The sequence below is a fragment of the Vulpes vulpes genome, chromosome 16 (assembly GCF_048418805.1).
Source record: "Vulpes vulpes isolate BD-2025 chromosome 16, VulVul3, whole genome shotgun sequence".
In the NCBI taxonomy this organism is placed as follows: Eukaryota; Metazoa; Chordata; class Mammalia; order Carnivora; family Canidae; genus Vulpes; species Vulpes vulpes.
The window spans coordinates 65,211,088-65,224,474 of NC_132795.1; the positions used below are offsets into that span (position 1 = coordinate 65,211,088).

The 13,387-nt window shown below is 39.6% G+C and overlaps 1 pseudogene; it reads right to left on the minus strand.

The window, feature by feature from the left end:
- Positions 1 to 7,783: 7,783 nt before the first annotated feature.
- Positions 7,784 to 8,366, minus strand: LOC112915316 (non-histone chromosomal protein HMG-17 pseudogene; annotated as a pseudogene).
- Between the last annotated feature and the right edge of the window lie 5,021 nt (positions 8,367 to 13,387).

A 13,387-nucleotide genomic window follows, 5' to 3' on the forward strand; every position in this document is an offset into this window, starting at 1 on the left:
GATGTGGAGACATCAGAACCCTTATATGTGGTAGTGGAAATGCAAAGCAGTGCAGCTGCTGTGGAAAACAGTTTGATAGTTTATCAAAAAGTTAAAAACAGAATTACTATATGACCTAGAGACTCCAATCCTAGGTGTATGTCCTAAAGAATTGAAAACAAGGATGATGCCTGGTACCTCAGTCACTCAAGCGTCCAACTCTTGATTTTGGTTTAGGTCATGATCTCAGGGTCATGAGATTGAGCCCCACATTGGGCTCCATGCTGAGAGTGGAGCCTGCTTAAGATTCTCCCTCTCCATCTTCTCTTCCCCCTTAGTCTCTCTCTCATAAATAAATAAATAAATAAATAAATAAATAAATAAATAAATAATGAAAACGAGGACTCAGAAAGATATTTTTGCACCAGTGTTCATAGCAGCATTATGTACAATAGCTCGAAGGTAAATACAGCCCAAAAGTTTGTTGACAAATGAAACAAAATGTGGTTTATACGTGCAATGGAATATTATTCAGCCATAAAAGAATAAAGTTCTCACACATACTATAACATGGATGGACCTTGAAAATATTATCTAAGTGAAATAAGCCAGACACAAAAGCATGAATAGTGTATGATTCTATTTCCATGGAATATCTAGAATAAGCACATTCATAGAGGGACTCCTTGGAGGGAAGGGTTATTGCTTAATGTTTCTGTTTGGAGTGATGGAAGATTTTAAAGATATACAGTGATGATGGTTGTACAAACTTGTGAATATAATTAATGCCACTGAGTCAAAGACTTCAAATGGCAAATTTTATGTAATATATATTTCACCACAATTAAAAATTCATTAATTCTTTAAAAATGTAAACATTACTCAATTTCAGAAATGTTATCCCATTTCATGGTGAATGTGGCAGTTGATTTCAAAATCTACTTTTCTTTATATTTTTGGCCTATTCTCCTATCCAAGTACTTACCAGCCCAATACTGCTTAGCTTCCAAGATCAGATGAATTGGGTGCATTCAGGGTGGTATGGTCATAGACTCTTTTTAACCTGTTATCTAAAAGCACAGTACCAAAATCCATGGTATCTAGCCAAGTAAATATTATTCTGCCATTGGTAATAAAATCACTTGTTCCTTTTTGGGAGAGAATTACATTTCTTCAGGCCCTGGAAGTCAACCATTTAGCCTTAAATTGGGTCTTACCTAATTCTCTGTTACACGTTCATCTATAGGACAAGAATATTGAAATACCTTTCTGGTTTTGATTTTTCATGATGGAGAGCAACTTGGAACTTTATGTCTACACATAGATCATTTACTATCTATGTGCAACTTTCCCTTATAATTTAACTTCTGCCCATAGGCCCTGGAAAACTAGCCACATATATCCAGTGGTTCACTGCCTTCCTAGCCTTAGACAATTGACTCTATGGGAGCCACCTGGTCCAACAGACACAACCATTCTGATTTTGAACTAAAAGGCTATACATATTTGATTGGAGGCTAGAACTAAAAGACTGAAAAGACTCAGAGGTGGAGGGCACCACCTTGAATGACATGTAATTAGAAGTAAGCAGATCTACAAAGAGACATTGAAAGTGGACATTGGCAGCTCTGAGAGAGAGCGCCACCTCACTCTCGATCATTACCCCTGCACACCACAAAGTACAGCTACTTATACTTCACTCTTTTAGGATTCTAGGAGGTGGACACACCGACAATAAGCTGCCTTTTTGCACTTAAGCTTGTTCACGTTAGTTTCTGTTCCTTGCACCAAAGAATCTGAATAGAACACACTGAGACCTCTCAGGTTAAATTGTAAAGCATGCATAGTTTTTACAACTTTGAAGCCATTTGATGCTTATGGAAGGCCATTTCATACTACTTGCCCCTATTACCTTTAGGGTGGATATTTAATCTCCTCAGCCACTCTGGAATTCTTTGTAAAATCATGTAAGAAACACAAAAAGTCTCACTGTTCACATGTGCTATTACCTCATCTACAAAATCCACAGCAAATAGTCACGCAGCTTCCACATGACTTTTCTCAGTAACACATGGCTCTCAAATGCTAAAAGAGGTGATGCACACTTTCCTCCCCCAAAGGAAGCAACATCTTCCATCTAGGTGGCAGCGAGCTCAGAGCAAGTGAAAACAACACTGCAAGCCTCTCACTAGAAGAGCCAGCTCTGCGTCTCTGGGGTGGTTCACTTTTAGAACACACACTCAAACTGCGGCACGACATATGCCTGACAGCTTGCAACTTCCAAATAGACAAATAAACAGACTCCAGCTTTAAACCACCTTTTGAAAATTGCAGGGGCTTTAGATAGTGTGGTGTCAGCACCGTCATGAAAAATTCCTAACAGATGAACTGGGCTTTTCACCTTGTCCATTTTGCTGCCAACCTGGAAGAGTATTTAGCAAAGCTTAAAAAGTTGTATCCCACCAGACTAAGCAATGAGATTTGTCACTGCTGCTCTGACAGCAGCAGCAGTAGGAAGTGAAAATCATTATTAACTGAGTGTTGTGCATATGAAAAAATAGCTGTATTATACCCCTGCTGGTGATAGCCATAGATGGATGAAACTCAGAACAAGGAGCAATATGCAATTAGCCTGGAGTTCTCTCCTTTTACTGAAGAGGAAATTCGATCATATATTTCTAAAGCATCAAGGATGTGCCACCCAACTCACACAACTGATGGAGATGGCTTGTTTTATTTTTCCCCCACACTTTGTAGTTATAATGTTTCAAAAGGAAGAACTTTCATGTACAGCCATGTTTGTGGATTACCAGATTTTTCTTCATAATCTTTGTGGCAAAGTGAGCTAAAAGCCCATAGTGGATGTTTTGGATAAGAATGGCCCCAGACACTTGGATCTACTGATGATCTAGATCAGCAAATCCATTCCTTTCTGGTTGGCAACTTTGATGCTGGTTATTAATCTCTTTTAAAAGCAAGGCAGATTCTGCTGAGACACTAGTTTGCCTTCTAATGAGGCATCAATAAACTTTCAGGGGACATTCCCCTAAGTCATGATATTGCTCCATGTTCTTCTCATGAAATAACATTCAAGAAAGAAAAAAATCTCAGAATTTAAGAAGAAAAATGAGCCTTTATTTTCCCTCATGGAAGACATAACATTCTTATTTTTTCGGAGTTGAACCAGAGACAGAGAGACCTGATGATGACCAGTGGCATAAAGATTGGCATCTCCTTGCAGTGTTTAGGGTGACAGAAAATGAGAGGCTCTCCAGAGCAGACCTCTATGGCACCAGTGCCAACTGACTTCTGCTGTTGAATCTGTGTGTGTGTGTGTGTGTGTGTGTGTGTGTGTGTGTGTCTTTCCCACACTCCATCTCCCTTTGCAAGTTCTACTGATTGAAAAGATGTGCCAACATGGAAAATCTAAAATTTTCTTGTATTTGTAGTATTAGTCAGGAAGTAGAGGTGATGCTTTGGCCGCCTGCCATAAAGTTAAAGGGAAAATTAAACTACCTGAACTTATCTACTGGAATTCTTTCTTTAGTCAGAATGGGGATGAAAGGCAGTGATGGATGGAATGTGATGGGAGGGGAGAAAGAGAAATGAGAAAGACATTAAATGAGAAGAAATGCCCATGGGGGTTAAACAAAACAATAATATCTCTTAGCACAGCCTTCAACCACCAACAGTACCCCCATGGAACGTAGACTCATGAATCTTGTATTCTTATTCTCAACACCCCAGCACAGAAATAATTATAACTCCTCTCACACATCAGGATACTTACAGTCAGAGATTCAAGAATATAGCATCTAGAATTCTAGACTGAAAGGAAAGTCATGAATAAATTGCTCTTTTAAGATTCATAGAGAGGGGCTGGGCTCTAAATCATATATGGAGGGCTTATCTGTCACTAGAAGGTTAGCCCATTTTAAAACACAAACCCCCATCATTTTTGTGTAGTCCATGGCAAGAATTGTTTTAATTATCATAAGAGGAAATACAGAAAGACAGAGGCTTTGTCTCTGCCTCAGGTGAAATGTAGAGATTCTCAGCTCATCACTCAGCTACTTGAAGGTATTGGAATGGGTCGCATCACTAAGGTAAATGTTTGCATGCCTGCCTCCACCCAGATCTTTTGTTGCTGTATAGAACCAGCCTTAACAATTTCACAAGCCTCAGCCTGTCTTCTTTCAGAGAAAATACTGAAATTCTCTAACAGCAATAATCACAGTAGTTGTCATTTATTAAGTGCTTACTCTTTTCCTGACATTTAACACATATTTCGTCAAAGTCTCCACATGCATCCCAGAGGGATCTGTTCTTATTCAGTAGAAGAGTCAGAGAGATGAAGGCATGCCCCCAATCCCCCGCCCAGTGTCACACATCCAGGGATAGCAGAGCTCTGACCAATGAGACCCTCACTCAGCTTCCACAACCACAGAGAATATGCTCAGACAAAAATATTTATGAGAAACTATTCAATTTGGAAGAGTGGGCATTCATTTTGCTTCAGAGACACACTGTTAAGGTTCCATAAGAAGTAATCATTCAGATGTTCCTGCAATATACTGGTGTTTCAAATGAACTGCAGTCTTGGGTCCAGGTATAGGATTTGGAGACAGACATATTTTGTTGGAGTCTGACTTCAGCATTTACACACAGGTATGAAAGCTTGGAATATGTGCTCTTCTATTCCTATATTAATAAAAATTGGTTAAGCCTTTTCATGAAGACATGCACTTCAGAATTTGAATCTGATTCATCATGCCACTTGAATGTATGAATTTCCTTCTGGTAATCTACACTTATGCATACTCACTCACATATTTATATATCCTCACTGCATTGGTGCCCTGTCGGATTTTGAATGTATAGGTAGCTTATTTATTTTACGTTTATTGAGAATGTACTTGGATTGACCAATAGCACCGTACTTGCTTTCCCTGACAGCACTAGATTCTAGGAGGCTTTATCTCAGCCTCAGGCCATACTATCCAGAAGACCACATTATAAATACTATAGGGTTTCCAGCAAAGAGGACTAGACCAAGGCATGCCCCTTAATGAAAGGCAAACACCTGGATTATGACTGGTCACTTAATTAGGGCCAGCCTGAAGAAGTGAGTTATCAATCCAGTTATAATCCTATTGCCGGGCACATTTGGAAGAAGGTACCAGGCAACAGGACAAAAATTGTATCACCATATGTTTGTCCCCTAGACTCCTCCCCCTTATCCACTTTCAGGTCTCTTTATTAGTCCCTTAATCCCTTCCCCTTTATAGAGAATTCTTTCCTTGCTAGAAAGTTCCTTTACCCTTTTTGTGATGAAGAATTTAAAAAAAAGAAAAAAGAAATCAAATGAAAAGGGAATTTTTATCAGGGGATTTTTTAAAAACAGCAGTAGGAAAAGAATATCTAAAAGGTAGCAGCAGGTGGTCAGAAGAATTGACCTTTTGTGAGATGGATAGGAAGCAAAAAAAGGAAATAAGTGGAATCTTCTTCTTTGGGCAGGAAAGTGAGAGGCTTTTCACAGGTGCAGAAGGGTAGTAATAAGAAACAAAATCTTTTAATAATCATTGCTGAAAATTCTGTGGGGTCTGTTTGGACAGAGACTCTTACTGAATGTGGGGCTGAACTACTTGGATCACAGGCTAGCAGAGGATGTTCTCTCAGGAAGTGTGTGAGACCACAGAAAGAATGTCAGAAATAGCAATGCAAGCTGATGTAAAACAAACTAGAGAAAAGCCATGGGTGGCCATCACAGGCCACTTGCAATCTGAGAAGATGAGAGACAGGTTCAAGTCACCAACCAAGGAAGGGGGTTGGCAGAGAGAAGGAATCAAGCGGAATCAAGCAGATGGCCAAAGAAAGACTTTCACCAGTCCCACTGAGCTAAAGATTCCTTAAAATAAACTCCCATATTGTGAAGGTGATGTCAAAAGTCTTTCTATTTTGGTACCCCCAAAAGACTAAAAGCAAGTGCTAAGGATTTCAAGATGCCTTGGGGCTAAATCCCTACCCTAAAAGAGATTCTCTCTAGAGTACCTGGTTTTGCAATAATTCACAAGCAGGTATGGCCAGCACCTCTAAGACAGCCCACCATGATTCCTCTTCCTTTGTGCAATCTGCTCCCCTCAAGGATAGGTTGGATCTGGTGACCCACTTCTAATGAAAAAAATATGGCAAAGGTGGTATGATTTCACATTTGAGGTGAGGTTACAGAAAGAACTCGACTTTCATCTTGGGTGCCAGCTGCCCTAATGTGAGCTATCCTGTGGAAGGCCCATATGTCAAGGAACTGATGCCCCTGCTTGCAGGCAGTGATGACCAAAGCTGGCCAACCACTATATGTGAGTCTGGAAGTGTATCATCCCCCCATTGAGCACTGATAAAACTGCAGCCTCAGCAGACACCTCAGTGGCACTTTGTGAGGGACCCTGAGCTAATCTGCACCTGGGTTTCTGACCTAGAGCAACTGACATAACATATGTTTATTGTTTAAGCCACTAAGTTATACACCAAGAGAAGCTGATGGAAGAAGAAAAGCGAGGTGAGGGAGGAGCTTAGTTGGCTTTTCTGGGAACAAGATTTGGCCTTAAACTCAAAGCTGATTGAGTTTGCTGAATAGACAGAACAGAGACATCATATGCTTCATGCTGATGTGGATGACGTCTATACTGCAATCCGAAGGACCTTTTAGCCCCCTCTAAATCCACTGTGGTACTCTAAGTATACTTAAATGGAGATTCTTATAAGAAACATAGTGAAGAGAGTGTGAAAGAAAACAAGGGCACAGAAGCAGGAAAAACTATTTATCCTTATTTCCTGTCCTGGAAACAGATGAAATAGGGTCATCCACAGGCACCCATTCTAGGGATTTTTCAGTCTTATGGTAACTTGTTCCTTCCTTCCACTCACCAATTTCCACTTTATTAGTTTCATATGATGAATGATGAATACTCTATACTGATGCAGACTGAGATTTGAAATCTGTGTTTTTTGTTTTTAGAAAGAGAGAAGAGAGCACAAATGGGGGGTGGGGGAGAGGGAGAGAGAGCCTCAGGCAGGTGTGGACCCAGTGTGGACCCTGACATGGAGCTCGATCTTACAACCCTGGGATCACACCCTGAGCCCAGGCATCCCTAAAATCTGTTTTAAATCTTACCTGGTTAATCAGGCTCTTACTTGAAAATCTTTCCTTAAGGAGGAATGTTGGAGCTATTGACCAAAACCCTCACATAACTGGCAAATTGCTGAAAACCTGGTTGGCTACCAATTTGACTTCTTCTTTTTTTTTTTCCAAGCCAAACTGTATCCAGCTTTATTACAGATACTTTTCATAAACAATCATGGTATTCCAGGCAGGACATGGGTGGACGATCGTTAACAGTATACAACAACTTTCAAACTCCCTTCTTCAATGGACTACCAAAAACAGAAAGCCACTATAAAACCCAATGAAGTCTTGATGTGATGCTCTGAATAGGGAAAGTTTAGAGTGAGGGTTGACAACTCACATTTAGCATGTTGTTTAACAACTTTTCACAAGCCGACCCTGACTTTCAGGAAATGAAATGAAAATGGCAGAATTATCAATCTGAAGATCCACAAGCTAAAAAAAAAGAAACTCTTTTGAGGTACGCCATCTCAGTGGTGACACTATAAATTCCAGATTGCCTGACATACTGGGAACCATTTCATGGGGTCAGGTTCCAACAGGTCTCTGGGTTTAAGGGAGTCAAGTCTATGTTGAAGGCAGAGAGGGAGAAGAGGACAGAAAAAAAATGGATTTTAGTTTTTCCACACCACCAAGGTGGCTCATATGTGTCAACATCAAGGAATCCCTCCTCCTGGGAGCCAAGAGGAAGTTTCTCAAAACTAGAAGGGAAAGGTGTTTTTCCCTCTTGTTATCAATCTAGCTTCGGAGATATTCTATTAGTGACATATGCCCTTCCCCCAAAACAACAATGAAGTGTTCCGTGTGCTAACAACATAGCTTAAAAAAAAAAGTAAAACAAAATTCTGCATTTTTATAAAACTTGATGAAAAATAGTATTTCAAACTGTACAGTCACCAGAAGTACAGTTATCAAAAATGCACACACTTCACTTGGCATCTCCAGCACCTTCAGCTTTCTGTGCCTGGTCTGTTTTGGTATCTCTCCATTTTCTGCAGGGTTATTTCCATCCTTGCCAGCATCAGCTTTCCCCTTTTTCCCTTTGGGTACCTTCTCTCCCTTCTTTGCAGGGGCCTTTTTAGGCTTGGGCTCTGGCTTTGGAGGAGCAGGTTTAGCAGATAACCTTGCAGATCTTCTCTGTGGCTCATCCTTCACCTTGGCTTTATCTCCTTTAGCATCCTCTTCAGCCTTTCTCTTGGGCATGGTGGCGATGGTGGCGGGCCGTAAGCGCTGGATGTGGGGATGCCCGCAGGCTTTGGCCGGTCCGGGGGGTCGTTCTAGCCTCTTCTTCTTCCTAATTTGACTTCTTTCCATAAGGAACCCAAAGAATTAAGATTTGTGAGTCATTTCTTTATGAGGCCAGCCAGTGAACTCCATTAAATGCAAAATCAAGGGGTAAGCTTTGGGATGGGTTGTGTGGTTTCTTTGGGGAAAATACCTAACTCAAGTACTATATTTTTGAGAGAAAATGTAAATTTATTAATAGAAGCCATTGAAATAGTGTATTTAAATTATCAAAATGCTTTTGAAAATATTGGGTACTAAGGTTACTAAAAAAAAATTGAGCTTTCATGTGATTAAAAGTGAAGGGAAGAAAAAGTAACATTTGAAGTAGATAGAAAATGAACATACAGAAATCAAATAAAGGATAAAGAGGTACATTTCTGGGTAATGATAGATAATCATTTAAATCAGGATGCCTGGGTGGCTCAGTGGTTGAGCATCTGCCTTGGGCTCAGGTCATGATTCAGGGGTCCTGGATCAAGTCCTACCTCCGGCTCCCCTCAAGGAGCCTGCTTCTCCCTCTGCCTATGTCTCTACCTCTCTCTCTGTGTCTCTCATGAATAAATATATAAAATCTTTTTTTTAAATCTTTCCTTAGGAAAAAGTGAGGCTACCTATTTGTGTGGTAGGAAACGAAAGGCAGGATGAAATGAGGACCAATGAACAGAGACAGAGAGAGAAATTAACAGAAAATTCATCAGCTGAAAACATCTAGAAAATCTGGAACACAGAACTTATATACCTTAGGGCAGCTATGTGACCTACAAAAAAGCAATAAACTCCCTGGACATTTGAGCCTTTTGTCAGGTTTTTCTCTATCAGACCAAATGCAAAGTTTTATTTGGTAAAATAAATCAATGCACTAAGCATCAGTCAGCCTGAGAAACAGTGGATTTGACTCTTAAAGAAAGCCAACAATAATCAACTTTGACATGATTTCTATTTATTCTTTCTCCTCCCCTCTCCTTTTGATTAAGTACTTTTTGAATTTTGAAAAGAACTTCATGAATCATTCTGTGGCTGCTTAATATTAATAGTAATGGGATTTATTCTATTGAAATGGGTTCATTATCATGCCAGCTGCCGAGCTTATGTCTCCAAATAGGCTTCTGGAAATAGAATCTTCTAAATACCTTACTTACAGGAGAACTGCAGACTGAAAATAGGAAAATATACAAATATTGCTGAAGTTCATGCTAAAATCAACATAAACTGACAAGTCAAGCTTGCCAAACACTCAAAGCTCATCCCTTATGCTCTGGCTATGGATGTCTTCAACCACCTCATCTCCACCAAGCTTTCTGTAAACTCAAGACACTCAATTTCCTGGAATGATCTCTGAACCTATCTAAATCATGCTTCTTCCATTAAAACCTTGCTCATTCTCTTTAGTTAGAAAGAATTTCTCCCGCTTTGTGCATGTTTGTTGCATCCCCATCTGTCTCCTCTAGAACACTGTAAACTCCTTGAGTCAGTGTCTGTGCTGTAACACTTAGCACACAGCATCCCAAGTAGAGCAATAGTTCGCCACATCCTTGTTGAGTTCCATTGACTCTCCACGGAGTCCCCCAGCCTTTGTGGCCAATACAAGGTAGAGCAAGGAGCACAGAAACTAGGATGTGCCTTTCTAGGTACATCCCCTCAAATGAAGCAAATCAGAATTAAATTTTGCAAACTAAAAGCCATAGTTCAGAGACTTATTAAGCCCACCAAGTGGGCTTAAGAAAACCTTCTAAAAAGGAAGGTCACGAGAGGAAAAATGAGCTAATTTACAGCGCACAAGGTAGAGAGATTCCCCTGACCTTGAACACTATAAGATTTACTGCTTAATTATGTGTGTGCCTGTCCCCAGGTCCCATGTTTCCCAAGAAAAGGACTGTGTTTCATATTTCACTTCATTCAAATAGCACTTCATACAGTACTGAACACATAAGAGATTCCTAGTGATTATATTTTTCATAAATTAATGATGGCCACAAAAAAAGGAAAGAAAAAAGCAATAGGAAATCCACAGGCCCTGACAAATTCAGGTTAAACGTAATTGTCTTCCCTCAGATATTTAAGCAACTGGTTTCTGGACAAGTGACAGTCTAATTTATTTATCTGTGTTCATACATGCTTGTGTGTAAGTATATGAGTGTGCACAGGAATTTAATTATGTTTAAAGTGTGCAAGAAGAGTTTCACTATTTAGAGGAATACTTTATCCTTCACATGAATCTGAATTTCCCCTCAGTGGGCTGGCTTTCTGAAATTCCCAAAATCATTTCTGTTCTTGGTCATCTTTCCAAGGAGCAGAGAAACTGGGTTTCTTAGAGAAACATTTGCCTCACTTACCCTTGTGTAGATGGACCATATAAGAGACAGAGTGCCAAATGGCAGCCATGAGGAGAAACCCAGATTTCCAAGGCAAATTTGAGGAAAACACCAAAATTCTGCTATAAAAAAATGAATGGAACAAAATCCTGCAGCTGGCCTGGCTCTGGGCAGTATCAAGTGGGCTGGTTCGATATCTGGTATCCTCTTTCTCGAAGGAAATAAAACCCTGTTGTCATCTCTGTCAGAATCTTTCTCTTGCTTCTCTAAGTTTCTGATTTTCTGGGGAAAAAAACTCTCTCTCAAAAAAAATATTTTAAAAAAAACCTCTTATGTGAAAAAAAAAAAAAAAAAAAACCTCTTATGTGTAAACTTCTCTCAAATAGACACTTGCTAATGGCACTTGGTAAAGTACCACCTCTGCTCTTCCCTCCTGAGTGTCACTGCCTCCCTCCTACCCTTATTTCTTCCTACTTGGGGAGCCAAGAGACTGATCTCCCAATCTCATTCCTTTTCTTTGATACTCTCCTTTTTTCTCCTTCATTTTTTTTTCTGTTCATAGAAATGAAAGAGGGTTTAAAAAAATAAGAAAAACAGAAAGAGGAAAAAAGAATGGGAGAAAGGTCTTCCTGCAGAGGGAGTAGGAAGCTATGAAAGGAAGGAAAAAGAAATTAGTAGAAAATGCTGCCTGGGATTGGTTTGGTATCATTAATCCTACAACATTTGTTTCACTGGGTATAATGTTTCTCAGAGCTTAAGAAAATAATTCTCATTAAGTAAATCTTTACAGAACTAAGGTCACTGTTTGTGTTGAATTCTTTGTTTGGAATTTAATATTATTTATTCACCATCCACAGGAATTCATCTTGAATAGCTGCATAAAACAGAATGTGTATATAATATGCATATGCAAAGGAGGAAATAAAATAAATGTTTATTGAATACTTATTCTGTGCTTATATATTATCTGGTCAACCAGTACCATCCTGTGAGATTAACATTATCATTATTATACTCACAGGAGTATATATACAGGAGCTCAGAGAACACATGGATGTGATATTGAGGATATTGTTTAAGTCAACCATTAGGAAATGGCAGAGTAATATTTCATATTTGCCTCTATCTGACCTCAGAGGACATTGTTTTGTTTATGTTATGTTTGCTTGCTTGTTTCCTCAACAATTATCTACTGGGTACCTACCAAATATGTGCCGGGTATTTCTGGGAACACAATGGAAATCAAGACAGACAAGATTCATGAAGGAGTTGACATTTACTTGTATCTGGCCTCAATTCAGTGGGTTATAAAGATGAAATGGTTTTATTTCTTACTGTCACTGCCTTCAGCTACTCTCATCCCTTTTCTACATGTCAGACAGATCCTTGAGCCTTTCTTTTTTTCTTTTAATACCACCGGATTTAAATCCCAATCTTATTTCCACTTGAAAACCTACCTCCTCCCCCCCTTAACCCCCCTGCCCCCCGCCCTGCTGAACCAGCTAGGCTTGAGGTCTGGGGGAGTTAGAGAGGACTGAAGGCATAGTCTCCATTTTTCACCTTTTCCTCTTTCTCTCTAAGGAGGTCCTAATGCTAATGTGGGTATTTGTCTTCTAAAACTCCTCTCTAGGAGCTTTCCTAAACTCTTCTGAATGGCTGCGAAACCCTGCCAAAAGCCAGCCAAGCACTTCCTGTGGGCAGATGTCTACCCTGCCCAAGCCCAAGCCAGTTCTTTATATGAAAACTGCCTTGTCCTGGAAGAACGGTCTGCCCAAATCAAAGCATCAGGCTTGATGGGCTATTATGATGACTAAATTCAATCATTTGGCTCAATCTCCCATGAGAAAGAGAATAAAGAGGGAAACCACAGGCAACAACAGAAAGAGCAATAACAGAAAATTAGAAATAGAATGAAAACTTTATCAGCGAGTACTTTTTGTACGTATTTTAAATGGTCCAAAAATATTCCATTTATTTCTGCAAATTCTAAAATGAATTTCCAATTTAGGATTATGATGTACTAGATGGCTACATGTTCAGATCAGTTGACTTCTAAGCAATAAAGTGTTTTTTCATAGCTGCACAGAGAATAGAAGCAGAAGTGTAAAATTTCTCAAAGGAATTTAATGAGGTGCTAACAAAAAATTAATGAGAATGATGTGAATTTCAGTAGCGATAAGTAAGTAACTACAAAGTCCTGAGAACATCAGACTCAAAATGCTCAATGGGAACTCTGTGAATTCTGACTCACAGGAATAAACAGGGCCTCATCACAGGTAAGGAGACAAGGCTGGGATAGAGTCACAGGTCAGAGAACAGCAGCCAGAGAGGATCTCCAAATATACAAAAAAAAAAAAAAAAAAAAAAAAAAGCACAGGAATTACACTCATCCAAAAGAAGCTGATTCTCAATATTTTCAAGAAGCAAATGAAGAGTTTTTTGGCTTCTTAAGGAATTTTTTTAAAGATTTTATTTGTTTATTCATGATAAACTACAGAGAGGGGCAGAGACATAGGCAAAGGGGGAAGCAGGCTCTGTGCAGAGGACTGATGCAAGACTTGATCCCAGGACCTCTGGGATCATGACCTGAACTGAAGGCAGACATTCAACCACTGAGCCACTCAGG